We start from the raw sequence: 16,160 nt of genomic DNA, 5'->3' as shown, positions 1-16,160 counted from the left end.
TACATAGTTCCCTCTGAAATTTGGTCATTGTGATGTGTTTTTATTTCTGTAATACCTAAAAAAAAACCCAGGACATTCTGTAGCGGGGAAGTTATTTAATTTGAGGGGATTCCTGAGCAAATAATGTGCATGAAATTGCTTACTTTACGCACTCAAGCAGACAAAGGAAGTCTCGCTTTCCGTTACTCTAGTCGGTCTTTCACGTTTCATTCGCATCCTCCATTTTTCTCTCCTGTTTCAAATTTGTATCCCACAATGCCTTGTGCGAACGGGGAAAGCCCACCACGTCATGCATGATATCGTATCTTGAATTGGGTCATGGTGAAACAGGAAAAAAATAGTGGAGAATTTAGGGCCATGTGGCCCTAAATTCATTACTTGTTCTATTTAAAAAAAAAAAAAAACTAATAAAATTGGCAGTCTGTGATTCAAATTCAGTAGCTTTTGGTCCAGTAAACAAAAATAATTAGGTGTCGGGGGAAATTCTTTTTATGACCTAAACTTGAAAAATCTGAAAGGCAGTACAGCTTTAATATAAAACAGCTTTATTATTCCACTAGCTTGTTGGACAATTGACAGTTGTAACCAGACAACTGTGTGACATGTCAAGATTGCAGCTGAAACCCTTGGAGCTCATACATTGCGTTCAGTCGAGGAGGATGTTTTCCAGTAGGTTTTTTCCCCTGAAGGTTTTTATCCGACTAGTTTTTTTCATAGCAATGTGAGGGAAATTTAGTGGACGAACATTCCTATTCTCTGTGTTTCTGTGTTGAACTCAAGTGGCTTAGTGTACTGAGAAAGTTGTTTTTCCCATGTTGTAATCGCCTTTCTGTGGCCTTGGTGGTGATAAGCAGGATGCCTTGAGGTCTCCCTAACTACGCATCTGCCTGCACGCATCAGAGCATTCCAGGTGCACGCTTTAGCAAAGCTTCATAGAAAATCTTGAGCCAATCACGCGAGCAGTAAGCAAATATCTTCAGAGTATAATAGAGAACATTCCTAAGAAACAACTCAGAGTGCACTCTCAACATCACTAGAGGTGGTGTTTTGTTTTTTCTTCTCTTTCTTCTTTTCCCTTTCCTATTTTATATATCTGTTTTATATGATCTATTATAATAAACAACTGAAAAGACAACTGCTAAGCGTTCTGAAGTGTTTATTAGAAGTTTCCTTTACAGCAGGCAACGTATCTTTGCATTGTATGCTTTTTTTTACCTGGATGATATCTTACTCTGCACATTTGTGGAAACATAATTATTGTATAGTTCAATAGCAATTATGAGCATCTTTCCTTAGTGTTAGTTAATCTAAAACTACTGCAGATCGATATCGATTACTTCTTATGTCTGATAATATTCGACTGTAATGATACAGTAATGCTGACACCCAGCAGAGTCGCATCATAATAAATGTTGTGGTGTTGTTTCTGGCGCAGGGCATGCAGTGTCAAAGAAAGGAGTAAATATGTATCATAACTGCAATGTGAATCTAATTATTGGTCTCACTGTCACAAGACCATGCAGCAATTTATTGATGTAAAATACACTACACCAGGGGTTTTCAAAGTGTGGGAGAGTCAGACCCCCCTCAGAGAGCAAATAAACAACAGTGCCCCCCCCTTACAATTTTTATTGTTGCTATACTTAATGTTCCATTCGTATTTAAAAAAAAAAAAAGGTTGTTGTACACATTTTTTTATTTTAAACATATGAGCTGGGCGGCACGGTGGTGTAGTGGTTAGCGCTGTTGCCTCACAGCAAGAAGGTCCTGGGTTCGAGCCCCGGGGCCGGCGAGGGCCTTTCTGTGTGGAGTTTGCATGTTCTCCCCGTGTCCGCGTGGGTTTCCTCCGGGTGCTCCGGTTTCCCCCACAGTCCAAAGACATGCAGGTTAGGTTAACTGGTGACTCTAAATTGAGCGTAGGTGTGAATGTGAGTGTGAATGGTTGTCTGTGTCTATGTGTCAGCCCTGTGATGACCTGGCGACTTGTCCAGGGTGTACCCCGCCTTTCGCCCGTAGTCAGCTGGGATAGGCTCCAGCTTGCCTGCGACCCTGTAGAAGGATAAAGCGGCTAGAGATAATGAGATGAGATGAGACATATGAGCTTTTTTAAAACCTCTTTTTTTTTACACATTTTAAACATCTGTGCTTTTTAAAACATCTGTGCTTTTTTAAAACCTCTTTTTTACACATTTTAAACATCTGTGCTTTTTTAAAACCTTTTTTACACATTTTAAACATCTGTGCTTTTTAAAACCTCTTTTTTTTTACACATTTTAAAACATCTGTGCTTTTTAAAACCTCTTTTTTACACATTTTAAACATCTGTGCTTTTTTAAAACCTTTTTTACACATTTTAAACATCTGTGCTTTTTAAAACATCTTTTTTTTTACACATTTTAAAACATCTGTGCTTTTTAAAACCTCTTTTTTACACATTTTAAAACATCTGTGCTTTTTAAAACCTCTTTTTTTACACATTTTAAACATCTGTGCTTTTTTAAAACCTTTTTTTACACATTTTAAACATCTGTGCTTTTTTAAAACATCTTTTTTTTTTTTACACATTTTAAACATCTGTACTTTTTTTTTAAACATCTTGTTTTACACATTTTAAACATCTCATAGCATCGTTAGCTAGCACCTCTTGGCAGACAACACACTGTGGCAGTGGAGCATCTTCAGATCCAGTCCATGAAAATCCAAACTTTAAATAATCGTGGTCATACTTCCTTCTTTTTTTGCTTGGCCCAGACTCTGTCTCCTCACTCACTGTAGCTTTAGGTACTAAAAATCGATCCATTTTGTCTCTGGCAAAGGCTAGCTGAAGTTCACTAAATGTCCGCAATAGTAACTTATTCTGGTTTATTTTTTCTCACGTTGCACCCCCATGAAGAACTCTGGTGCCCCCTAGGGGAGGCGCGCCCCACACTTTGAAAAGCCCTGCACTACACAATTCAATGGTTCATATGCTATAGCATTATTATTATTATTCTTATCTCATCTCATTATCTGTAGCCGCTTTATCCTTCTACAGGGTCGCAGGCAAGCTGGAGCCTATCCCAGCTGACTACGGGCGAAAGGCGGGGTACACCCTGGACAAGTCGCCAGGTCATCACAGGGCTGACACATAGACACAGACAACCATTCACACTCACATTCACACCTACGGTCAATTTAGAGTCACCAGTTAACCTAACCTGCATGTCTTTGGACTGTGGGGGAAACCGGAGCACCCGGAAGAAACCCACGCAGACACGGGGAGAACATGCAAACTCCGCACAGAAAGGCCCTCGCCGGACCCGGGGCTCGAACCCAGGACCTTCTTGCTGTGAGGCGACAGCGCTAACCACTACACCACCGTGCCGCCATTATTATTATTATTATTAACCCCGCCGACAGTAGTCGGAGGGGTTATTATTTTCACCTGCGTCAGTCTGTGTGTGTGTGTATCTGTCTGTCTGTCTGTGTGTCTGCAAGATATCTCAAGAACCAATGGATCGATTTGGACCAAATTTTGTACATGTGTTGCCAATCACCCAGGAAGGAAACCATTAAATTTTGGAGGTCAAAGGTCAAGGTCATGGCAGAACTTCGAAATTTTCGCCCAATGTATTTTAATAGGGAAAAGGCGGGGTTTGCACTCGTTAGAGTGTCCCTGTCTAGTTATTATTATATTCCAGTTGATTTTGTGCCCTTGTAAATATTTTGCATATATATATATATATATATATATATACACACACACATATATATATATATATATATGTGTGTGTGTGTGTGTGTGTGTGTGTGTGTATGTATGAATGATGTAAACAAATATTTTGGATGTCTATAGCCCAACAATTTTGTCATTATATATTATATTACCCACAATCTAGGTTGAAAAAAAAAATCTACCAAAAATTCTTGGTCAACATCCAAACCCAACTTTTCTGAGTTAACACAAGTCATATTGTCAACTGCGTCCATAAACCTAGTACTGGGTTTCCAAATTTGGATGATTTTTAGAGTGTAATTGTCAAACTACAAAATCCTTTTGTAAAATCAACAATTTTGAAGAAAAAAAAGAAAAAAGCACATATTAGAATTGGCATAGTTTCCAGCTTTCCAGTACAATGTTGCCTTTGGAATGGAAAGATATCATACTGTGTTAAGTAGAAAACTAATTCATCTGCTTCTTCTTCTTCTTGTAATCTAGAGTGGTGGCTACAATTATCGACAGTCCATAATTATCGACACCTTTTCAGATTTACCAATAAAAAACAATTTTACAAAGGTGAGTTTCAGTTGCAACAGTTATTACTGGTTAATCAATCAACCAGAAGACCCTCTTCGCCCTTTGACCTTGTCGTCTGATGACACAGCTCATTACCTCAGATGGAATTTTTTTTTAGCACAATCAACAATTTGAGGGAAACCTGGACGTCATCATCGCAGTTAAGCATGGTGGAAAGATCATGGTCATGTTTTTACTTATCAAATTCACCAATATTTCATGATCTCTTTGTCAAAACCTACTTTGTTTCTTACTCTTTCATTTGACAGTCGCCATTTTGTATCTAAACGCGTGATTGAGAAGTCACGTGACATGTCGATAATAGTGATCACTTTCGCTGGTGTCCACCATTATCGACACCCTGTGGAATTAAGTGACATTTACAGCTGTTATGGATCGATCTTTGTGTAACATTGCTGAAGTAGATGAAGTACTTTTAAAGAAAAAGAGTGCTGTAATTTATCAATTTTTTTCTGATTTATAACAGAATGGAATGTTTATAGAGTTTTTGGAATCCTATTGCAATAAATAGAATTAGACCAGAATTAAATTCCGAGCATATAAAAAATTACATGCTTGAAATATTCAGATTTTTCGATTCCATTCAGAAAAATATTTTTGCAGTTTGTTGTAAATATCTACCACATATTACAATATCAGTAGACATTTCATATTTTGGTTCAAGGAATGATATGCGACCTTTGACCTGGATCTTCATGTGGTTAAAATATCAATTCCCTGTCGACATTTATTGGTAAACTACAAAACTAGAAATGAATACAAACAACGAAGGATTAACAAAATGTGATCTACGAAAATACTTAGAAAGTGGGTAGAAAGTGGAACAAAAAGATTTTCTGACACAGATTAAACATTATCAGTTCATTTGTTTACAGACATTAGAATTACTTCCTCATTTACGTAAGCACCGACATCCATATATTTAGGCTATATAAAAGAGATTTTGTACTAAATATAAGTCTATGTAAAACAAATTTGAAATAAAAACTATGTTTTATTAACTTAATACCACATACCAATTTATTTATTTTTATTTATAAATAATCATCCGGGCAGCACGGTGGTGTATGTAGTGGTTAGCGCTGTTGCCTCACAGCAAGAAGGTCCGGGTTCGAGGCCCGTGGCTGACGAGGGCCCTTCTGTGCGGAGTTTGCATGTTCTCCCCGTGTCCCCGTTTCCTCCGGGTGCTCCGGTTTCCCCCACAGTCCAAAGACATGCAGGTTAGGTTAACTGGTGACTTTAAATTGACCGTAGGTGTGAATATGAGTGTGAATGGTTGTCGGTGTCTGTGTCAGCCCTGTGATGACCTGGCGACTTGTCCAGGGTGTACCCCGCCTTTCGCCTGTAGTCAGCTGGGATAGGCTCCAGCTTGCCTGCAACCCTGTAGAACAGGATAAAGCGGCTAGAGATAATGAGATGAGATAAGAAACTATGTTTTATTAACTTAATACCACATACCGATTTATTTATTTTATTTATAAATAATCATCCGGGCGGCACGGTGGTGCATGTAGTGGTTAGCGCTGTCGCCTCACAGCAAGAAGGTCCGGGTTCGAGCCCCGTGGCTGATGAGGGCCCTTCTGTGTGGAGTTTGCATGTTCTCCCCGTGTCCGTGTGGGTTTCCTCCAGGTGCTCCGGTTTTCCCCACAGTCCAAAGACATGCAGATTAGGTTAACTGGTGACTCTAAATTGACTGTAGGTGTGAATGTGAGTGTGAATGGTTGTCTGTGTCTATGTGTCAGCCCTGTGATGACCTGGCGACTTGTCCAGGGTGTACCCCGCCTTTCGCCCGTAGTCAGCTGGGATAGGCTCCAGCTTGCCTGCGACCCTGTAGAACAGGATAAAGCGGCTACAGATAATGAGATGAGATGAGAAACTATGTTTTATTAACTTAATACCACATACCGATTTATTTATTTTTATTTATAAATAATCATCCGGGCGGCACGGTGGTGTATGTAGTGGTTAGCGCTGTCGCCTCACAGCAAGAAGGTCCGTGTTCGAGCCCCATGGCTGATGAGGGCCCTTCTGTGTGGAGTTTGCATGTTCTCCCCGTGTCCGTGTGGGTTTCCTCCAGGTGCTCCGGTTTTCCCCACAGTCCAAAGACATGCAGGTTAGGTTAACTGGTGACTCTAAATTGACCGTAGGTGTGAATGTGAGTGTGAATGGTTGTCTGTGTCTATGTGTCAGCCCTGTGATGACCTGGCGACTTGTCCAGGGTGTACCCCGCCTTTCGCCCGTAGTCAACTGGGATAGGCTCCAGCTTGCCTGCGACCCTGTAGAAGGATAAAGCGGCTAGAGATAATGAGATGAATGAGAATTTACGTATTGAAAGTCTTTTCTACTTTTTCAACGGCCAAAAGATCGTTAAGGTGTCGATAATTGTAGCCGCCGCTCTACTATAGTAATACATGCATTGTCATAGCTTTGTTATAAACCATTTCCAAGACTATGTGATATTGATTGAATAAACTTTAAACTTGTAGTTTCAGTCTTTTATGCTGATACAGGAAGTTACTGTGGAAAAGAAACCACTAGAGGAACTCAATGTCTGCAGCTCTCTGACTCCATTTTACATAAGCACGTGAGTGCCAAGAACCTGCACATCACCTGAGAAGTTTTCACGCCATTGCAAGGTATTCTTTCTTTCTTTTTTCCATTAACGTGGAATCAGCATGCATTAGAAACACAAACCTGTTATAATTTGAGGTTTATTTTGCAGTTTGCATTGGTTACTATACTGAGCAGGAAAGAGAAGTGTGCATGACTCAGCATGTTCTTTTGACACATTTTAATGGCAAAAAGTTATAATAGACAGCTTTAAATAGCATTAAATAGAAAACTTACCTTTAAAAAAAACTTTTACAAGGTTGTTCAATACACTGTAATGTTGCAATACTTTTAAATTTAACTGTTTCTTTGATTTATTTATTTATTTATTTATTTATTTATTGCATAACAGTTCCAGCACTTTTCATGATTTCACCATGTTCACTGCTGTGCATGATCGCAGTGCTTGTTCAGAAAATATCCACCGTCCTCATTGTGCTTTTATTTCGCTGTCATTTCACACGATTATATTTTTTTGGTCTGATTACACTTTGAAGCAAAATCCAGTCATAGTTGGAAAAATGGACATGGAAGGGGAGAAAGAGCAGAACTCCAGTCTTCAGGAAAGACGGAATGAATCATTCCTGGAGAGGGTGAAAGAAGACGAAGACATGTTTAGACACAGAATTGAAAGTCTCCCGGGGAAACGGCCAAATTGTAAGTGTCACTTCACTGCACAAATGTACTTTTTTTTTTTCATAGTCCAGTGCTATATAATTTGTTAAATGTAGTCTGTTATTTCCAGTGAAAAAAGAAAACAGCGATTCTGGTGGCTTGAAGGATGCCGAGACTCCGACACACCAGGACATTTTAGTGGAAATTAATGGATAAATGTTGATTTTTCCCTTTTTTTTTTTGTTTTACCTCAAGTGTCATGCTGTATATAATCAGCTTGTTTATATACGGTACACTACCGTTCAAAAGTTTGGGGTCACTTTGAAATTTCCTTATTTTTGAAAGAAAAGCACTGTTCTTTTCAATGAAGATCACTTTAAACTAATCAGAAATACACTCTATACATTGCTAATGTGGTAAATGACTATTCTAGCTGCAAATGTCTGGTTTTTGGTGCAATATCTCCATAGGTGTATAGAGGCCCATTTCCAGCAACTCTCACTCCAGTGTTCTAATGGTACAATGTGTTTGCTCATTGCCTCAGAAGGCTAATGGATGATTAGAAAACCCTTGTACAATCATGTTAGCACAGCTGAAAACAGTTGAGCTCTTTAGAGAAGCTATAAAACTGACCTTCCTTTGAGCAGATTGAGTTTCTGGAGCATCACATTTGTGGGGTCGATTAAATGCTCAAAATGGCCAGAAAAATGTCTTGACTATATTTTCTATTCATGTTACAACTTATGGTGGTAAATAAAAGTGTGACTTTTCATGGAAAACACAAAATTGTCTGGGTGACCCCAAACTTTTGAACGGTAGTGTACCTTCTAAAACTGCTTTGGATGGTGTAGTGGTTAGTACTGTCACCTCACAGCAAGAAGGTTCCGGGTTCGAACCTCACAGCCGATGGGGGCCTTTCTGTGTGGGGTTTGCATGTTCTCCTCATGTCTACGTGGGTTTCCTCCGGGTGCTCCAGTTTCCCCCACAGTCCAAAGACATGCAGGTTAGATCAATGGATGGGCTCTGCCAAGTTTAAAATGCCATAGACTGTTAATAGACTGTTAAAAATGTCATCAGTGGTGCCCTTGCTGGCTATAGGGAAAAGAAGAAGGAAACTGCTTTATCTAATCATATTCTTGAACTTTCTCCTGAGCACCTGGTCTAACTCAGTCTTCCTTTTTTGGCTTTGGGTCTAAGCTATTACCATCTTCGGCTCTCATCACTATAATTTCATCACAAGTAAGCTTTGGTAAGCAACATGTTTTTGTTTTCTCATCTCATTATCTCTAGCCACTTTATCCTTCTACAGGGTCGCAGGCAAGCTGGAGCCTATCCCAGCTGACTACGGGCGAAAGGCGGGGTACACCCTGGACAAGTCGCCAGGTCATTACAGGGCTGACACATAGACACAGACAACCATTCACACTCACATTCACACCTACGGTCAATTTGGAGTCACCAGTTAACCTAACCTGCATGTCTTTGGACTGTGGGGGAAACCGGAGCACCCGGAGGAAACCCACGCGGACCCAGGGCTCGAACCCAGGACCTTCTTGCTGTGAGGCGACAGCACTAACCACTACACCACCGTGCCGCCCTGTTTTTGTTTTATCATTATTAAAATAACACCCTACTGACAGGTTCAGTACTTTTTATGATTACCATTAGGGCTGTAACGATATGCGTATCGAAATTGAAATCGCGATACGCAGAGCCACGATCCGTATCGCGATACAAGAAGGCAGAATCGCGGTACACCCTTTCAAACTTCTCCTCAGCCCAAAAACAGAGGCGCTTCCAAACTTCAATTTATGAATACTTTACTTTTTATTTAAATTACATTTTAAACTTACTTAAATTACTTTTTTTATATATATATATCTATTAGTAAGTCGTTTTTTCGCCGACCTGCGACAATCTTCTGCGAGTCACGCAACGTCCACACTCGCCACTGGCAGAGCATTCATTTCTTTTAAGCGGTCGCCATTCTGGTTGCGACGCGGGGAGCGAATCTGTAAACAAGCAGCTCATTGGCTGGCTAGGTGTGCCACAAGCCAATCACAATCACTTGACCGGAAAGGCATGCAGTGTTGCCAGATTGGGCAGGTTTAGGTGCTTTTTGGCTGGTTTTGAACATATTTTGGGGTGAAAAACGTTAGCAGTATCTGGCAACACTGAAGGCATGTCTGCTTGGGCGGAAGCCTTCTGCGGCAGTTACATTTTGACGCGCGAGCAATGTTTCACCATAAAAATTCCGTAATTTCCATCTGTTTTCCGCGATCACAGAAAATCATTGGCCCTATGAGAGTGAGACAGTGAGAGAGCCGCCCCCCCCAAAAAAAAAATCTTAACGGATTTACACGATTTGGAAAAATGACTTTTTCAGAACCGAAAAAAACGGAGCTTCCGGTTCAACAGTATTATTTTGAGAAATAAAACAATCTTTGGATATACATTTGTTCATTTTTGCATACATATTACTCATTCTCTGCAGTGGTCTGAATTATTTGTTATTAAATAGTTAATGTAAGTAAGTAAATGTTAATAAGTCAAATTTACTACTTTAAAAAACATTTTAAAAAAATCGTGGGCGTATCGAATCGTGGGTCAAAAATCGCGATACGAATCGAATCGTGAGTTGGGTGTATCGTTACAGCCCTAATTACCATGGTAATAGACTTGTAGCATTTCTATTTCTCATTATAATTCTTATACAGAGAAAAAAATATATATACATTTATTCCACTACAAGGATCACTCAGAGGTATAACTTCTACCATGTGTTTTACCTTTTGTTTTCCTACAATTCGTTGTATATACAATGTCATTTTTCCAAACGAGTAAAAAACTAATGATTACTTTAATGTAAAAAAAAAAAATTAAATGTTTGCTTTATATATTCTACAGCTTAGCATGTTATGTTTATCAGTGTTTATCATTTACTGTAACCTATCTTGGGCTGCTAGTGGGGGTTTTTCCTCGCATTTATAAATAAAATGATTTGATTTCAGTTGTTTGTTTACTAATTTAATAGATTTTGCCTTTACAACATAATGCAACACATGCAGGTGTGCTGTTATAGAAAAATAATCAGTGATGGGGGCGTGTGTGTGTGTGTGTGTGTGTGTGTATAATGTAGCCTGAACCCTTTCACCACTGCATAACTTTTTCCAGAAGGGATTTCCCTACTACAGTGAAACCGGAATAACGGTCTGCAGTGATGAAAGGGTTAATATGAGGGGGGGGGGAAATAAAAGCTTTTCGAGAAACCAGAAAGACGGCTTTGCACTATCTTGGAAACATCCAGGAGCCACAGGACACTGGAGACATGTAAACGTCTGCACTAATGTCAGAGCCGTGCTGTTATAGAACATTAATCAACACCTTCTGACCAATCAGATTTGAGAATTTGGCAGCACTCTGGCATTTTATGGAGAGTTTAATTAGTTAGATGGTTATCCCTGTATAACTGGCCAGCGTCATTCTTTTTCTTTGGTAGATTAATTTTAAATTGTGTTACCCCGTCTATGTTGAGAAAACAGGACACTGTTTATTGCTTGTTGTTAGGCATCAGCGGAGAAAAAAAATAACAAAAAAAGATAAGTCTAAATGGTTGATTTTGAATAAGACTACTCTTCAGTGTAATATACCTGTATTTTTTTTTTTTTCAAAAAAATATTTTTTTGCAAAACAACTTCAGCTAGTTTAAGGGATTCACTTTTTAGGGCTGGACATGCCACAATATGAGAGTGTGTACAACCCCGATTCCAAAAAAGTTGGGACAAAGTACAAATTGTAAATAAAAACGGAATGCAATGATGTGGAAGTTTCAAAATTCCATAGTTTATTCAGAATAGAACATAGATGACATATCAAATGTTTAAACTGAGAAAATGTATCATTTAAAGAGAAAAATTAGGTGATTTTAAATTTCATGACAATACCACATCTCAAAAAAGTTGGGACAAGGCCATGTTTCCCACTGTGAGACATCCCCTTTTCTCTTTACAACAGTCTGTAAACGTCTGGGGACTGAGGAAACAAGTTGCTCAAGTTTAGGGATAGGAATGTTAACCCATTCTTGTCTAATGTAGGATTCTAGTTACTCAACTGTCTTAGGTCTTTTCTGTCGTATCTTCCGTTTTATGATGCGCCAAATGTTTTCTATGGGTGAAAGATCTGGACTGCAGGCTGGCCAGTTCAGTACCTGGACCCTTCTTCTACGCAGCCATGATGCTGTAATTGATGCAGTATGTGGTTTGGCATTGTCATGTTGGAAAATGCAAAGTCTTCCCTGAAAGAGACGTCGTCTGGATGGGAGCATATGTTGCTCTAGAACATGGATATACCTTTCAGCATTGATGGTGTCTTTCCAGATGTGTAAGCTGCCCATGCCACACGCACTAATGCAACCCCATACCATCAGAGATGCAGGCTTCTGAACTGAGCGCTGATAACAACTTGGGTCGTCCTTCTCCTCTTTAGTCCGAATGACACGACGTCCCTGATTTCCATAAAGAACTTCAAATTTTGATTCACCTGACCACAGAACAGTTTTCCACTTTGCCACAGTCCATTTTAAATGAGCCTTGGCCCAGAGAAGACATCTGCGCTTCTGGATCATGTTTAGATACGGCTTCTTTGAACTATAGAGTTTTAGCTGGCAACGGCGGATGGCACGGTGAATTGTGTTCACAGATAATGTTCTCTGGAAATATTCCTGAGCCCATTTTGTGATTTCCAATACAGAAGCATGCCTGTATGTGATGCAGTGCCGTCTAAGGGCCCAAAGATCATGGGCACCCAGTATGGTTTTCCGGCCTTGACCCTTACGCACAGAGATTCTTCCAGATTCTTCCAGATTCCAGAATCTTTTGATGATATTATGCACTGTAGATGATGATATGTTCAAACTCTTTGCAATTTTACACTGTCGAACTCCTTTCTGATTTTGCTCCACTATTTGTCGGCACAGAATTAGGGGGATTGGTGATCCTCTTCCCATCTTTACTTCTGAGAGCCGCTGCCACTCCAAGATGCTCTTTTTATACCCAGTCATGTTAATGACCCATTGCCAATTGACCTAATGAGTTGCAATTTGGTCCTCCAGCTGTTCCTTTTTTGTACCTTTAACTTTTCCAGCCTCTTATTGCCCCGTCCCAACTTTTTTGAGATGTGTTGCTGTCATGAAATTTCAAATGAGCCAATATTTGGCATGAAATTTCAAAATGTCTCACTTTCGACATTTGATATGTTGTCTATGTTCTGTTCTGAATACAATATCAGTTTTTGAGATTTGTAAATTATTGCATTCCGTTTTTATTTACAATTTGTACCTTGTCCCAACTTTTTTGGAATCGGGGTTGTATATAGCACCTTTGTTGCATGAGGATATAAGAGTCAGTATGTGTGTCATAAGAAAAAAAAAATCCATTAGGACCAGGTATGATTGTATATAGAAAACACTATATAGTATTAATGTCATATTAACATTTTCACATAGACGTACAGCGTTCAAATTCCAGTTTCTGTCTAAAGTGAAATTGGGAGGTGGCCTGGGAAAATTATCATCTGATCAAATGACAAATTCAATTATATCTGGGTTTTTAACCATAGGTTTTCTGACGGGTTTCTCAAAGGAAAAGTGTACTCAAAAACTCAAAATAGGGACTTTCTCTTCTGTAAATTGCACATTGCTATTGTAAGTCAAGTCAACTTTATTGTCAAATATGCTATACATGCTCGACATACAGCACAGATGAAATATCAGTCCTCTCTGACCCACGGTGCAAACAGGCAATGCAATAAATAAAAATAGAAAAATTGAAAAAAACAAACAATATAAACAGTATAAACACTCTAGATAGGAACTAGACAGACTAAACACTCAAACAATATAAACAGTATAAAACACTCTAGATATGAACTAGACTAAACACTCAAACAATATAAACAGTATAAATAAACAGTATAAACACTAGATAAGAACAAGACAGACTAAACACTCAGACAATATAAACACACTAGATATTAACTAGACTAAACACTCATATACACACACACACACACACAAATTGGTACAAATAACCAGTCAAGGGCACTTGAGGTATAGCAGGTAAACATGAAACATGAAATAAGCAGAATAAACAAACTAGCAGCTGTTAAGATGAGGTAGTGCGGAATAGTGCACATGAGCGAGGTATAGTGAGATGTGCGGTCCCTGAGTTCAGTGTTAATGAACGATTTTATTTATATATATATATATATATATATATATATATATATATATATATATATGCAACCAGGAACATCTGCAACCAGTATGGAATAGAAGTACCCAAGTCCCAATGGGCCATACCACAGAAGGTGGCTGAGAACAACAGGGCCAAGGTTCTGTGGGACTTCAGCTTCCAGACTGACAAACAGATCCTGGCTAACCAACCGGACATAGTGGTGGTGGACAAAGAGCATGGTGGTGATAGATGTGGCGATCCCAGCTGACGCCAACATCAGGAAGAAGGAACATGAGAAACTTGAGAAGTATCAAGGGTTGAAAAAGCAGCTGGAACGGATGTGGAAGGTCAAGGGTTGCGTGGTCCCCGTGGTAGTGGGGGCACTTGGGGCAGTAACTCCCAAACTGGGAGAGTGGCTCCAGCAAATCCCAGGAACAACATCTGAAGCCCCAGTCCAGAAGAGCGCAGTCCTAGGAACATTGAAGATACTGTGCAGAACCCTCAAACTCCCAGGCCTCTGGTAGAGGACCCGAGCTTGAGGATGACATGGATACCACCCCCCCGCCGGGGGTGAGAAGGAGTTTTTTATATATATATATATATGTCCTTGTCCATCGATGTCTTGTTCCAGTAGCCCATTTCTCATCAGTTTGCCCTGGTTCCCTAGCAACTGACGCAGACCTTGTTGACCCGGGCAACGTCTGAGCCGGTATGACTCTATCAATTATGTCTTCACTCATTCCTGAGGTAGGCTGATATATCATGAGGGGTTTTTGCCTAAGAACCCTTACTGGATGATGTTTTGCCCAGACCGGGATTCGAACCCCGATCTCCTGCGTCATAGTCAGTGATCGTTACCACTCCTGTTCTACAGGGTCGCAGGCAAGCTGGAGCCTATCCCAGCTGACTACGGGCGAAAGGCGGGGTACACCCTGGACAAGTCGCCAGGTCATCACAGGGCTGACACATAGACACAGACAACCATTCACACTCACATTCACACCTACGGTCAATTTAGAGTCACCAGTTAACCTAACCTGCATGTCTTTGGACTGTGGGGGAAACCGGAGCACCCGGAGGAAACCCACGCGGACACGGGGAGAACATGCAAACTCCACACAGAAAGGCCCTCGCCGGCCACGGGGCTCGAACCCGGACCTTCTTGCTGTGAGGCGACAGCGCTAACCACTACACCACCATGCCGCCCCTTTTGGAAGTATTTTAAAAAATATATATTAATTTTAATTTTTGGAGCCGTTGATGCTTGAAATTTGTACTTTGTAATGTAATATCCAGAATTCTCACATTTCACAACATTCAAATAAGGAACAGCGTTTCCTTCAATGTAACATAAAACTCACAGGACTTTCAGATTCATTTCTCCATGACAAGTACATTCTTGCCCGTTTGCAGCATTTTGTCTAACCTTGTTGGTTCTTTTGTGTAGAGCATGTGGAGATAGACCAAAAGGAGAATTAAGATATGGGTCCGTCTCAGAAACTGGTCTCTCATTTGGGACATTATGGTCAAAAAATAAATTTTCTAATTTTACTTTTTTTTTTTTTTTTTGCATTTACCTAACACTCAATGTTTCTTTTGTCATGTTTAATAAGAATAAAGATAGCATATTGCTTTATCTGGCCTCCACTGTGGAAATTTTTTTTATTACAATTCAAATGCTTTTGTAAAATTGATTTCCATATAAAATAACTACATCATGAAGAATTAAAGCCCCTCCTTCACAGATGAGTGAAAATATTGAATAAATTTCCTCTTTTTGATTGCTTGGGTTAAAAATGGCAAGTTATGATGACTGAATTGATTATTCACTTAAATATGAATAATAGGATACATTTTGGGTATTTGATATGGCGAAATAGGGCACAATGAAAAAATCAAGAACACACCGGAAAGATGAGAATAACGGCGGCGGTAAAAGAACAGCGACTGTACCAGCTGAAGGTCACGCGGGTCTCTGCTGTGGCGCGCGAGCAACGGGACATCACTACCGCACCGGACGGAGCACGAGGCTGGGCAAAATGACTGGCCATAGATTCTATCAAAAGTTCGATCTAAATTGACCATGGTTGCAAAATATTGGCCAAAAATACACAAACACTACGAAATATGAAAGTAAGATGAAAAAGAAACATTCTATTGCCTTATACTGCAAGACTAAAACAAAATAAAACTATCAAAACTCACCTTTTCAGTGATGACATCCGAACAGATCAACCGCGTAACAGAAAGACCGCAAATGGTAGCACGATCAACTTCTAACTGTTGGAGTGGAAAATTCCATTCTACACATACAAATTGTTAATGTATGTCCTTCCCTGCACACAAATAACACACTACGGTAAAAAATAGACCACAACTCATTTTATAGCTCAGAAATTCATACA

General features: G+C 39.7%; 1 long non-coding RNA gene across 1 annotated transcript; it reads left to right on the top strand.

Moving 5' to 3' along the window:
- Positions 1-6,827: 6,827 nt before the first annotated feature.
- On the top strand, positions 6,828-10,532 carry LOC132884876 (uncharacterized). Its single transcript, XR_009654500.1, has 3 exons — positions 6,828-6,933; positions 7,405-7,564; positions 7,653-10,532. It is a non-coding gene; the product is annotated as an uncharacterized LOC132884876 (long non-coding RNA).
- Positions 10,533-16,160: the final 5,628 nt, after the last annotated feature.

This window comes from Neoarius graeffei, chromosome 4 (genome assembly GCF_027579695.1).
Source record: "Neoarius graeffei isolate fNeoGra1 chromosome 4, fNeoGra1.pri, whole genome shotgun sequence".
Lineage (NCBI taxonomy): Eukaryota > Metazoa > Chordata > Actinopteri > Siluriformes > Ariidae > Neoarius > Neoarius graeffei.
The sequence above is the reverse complement of the archived record's forward strand: the minus strand, read 5'-3'. Positions and strand labels throughout refer to the sequence as shown.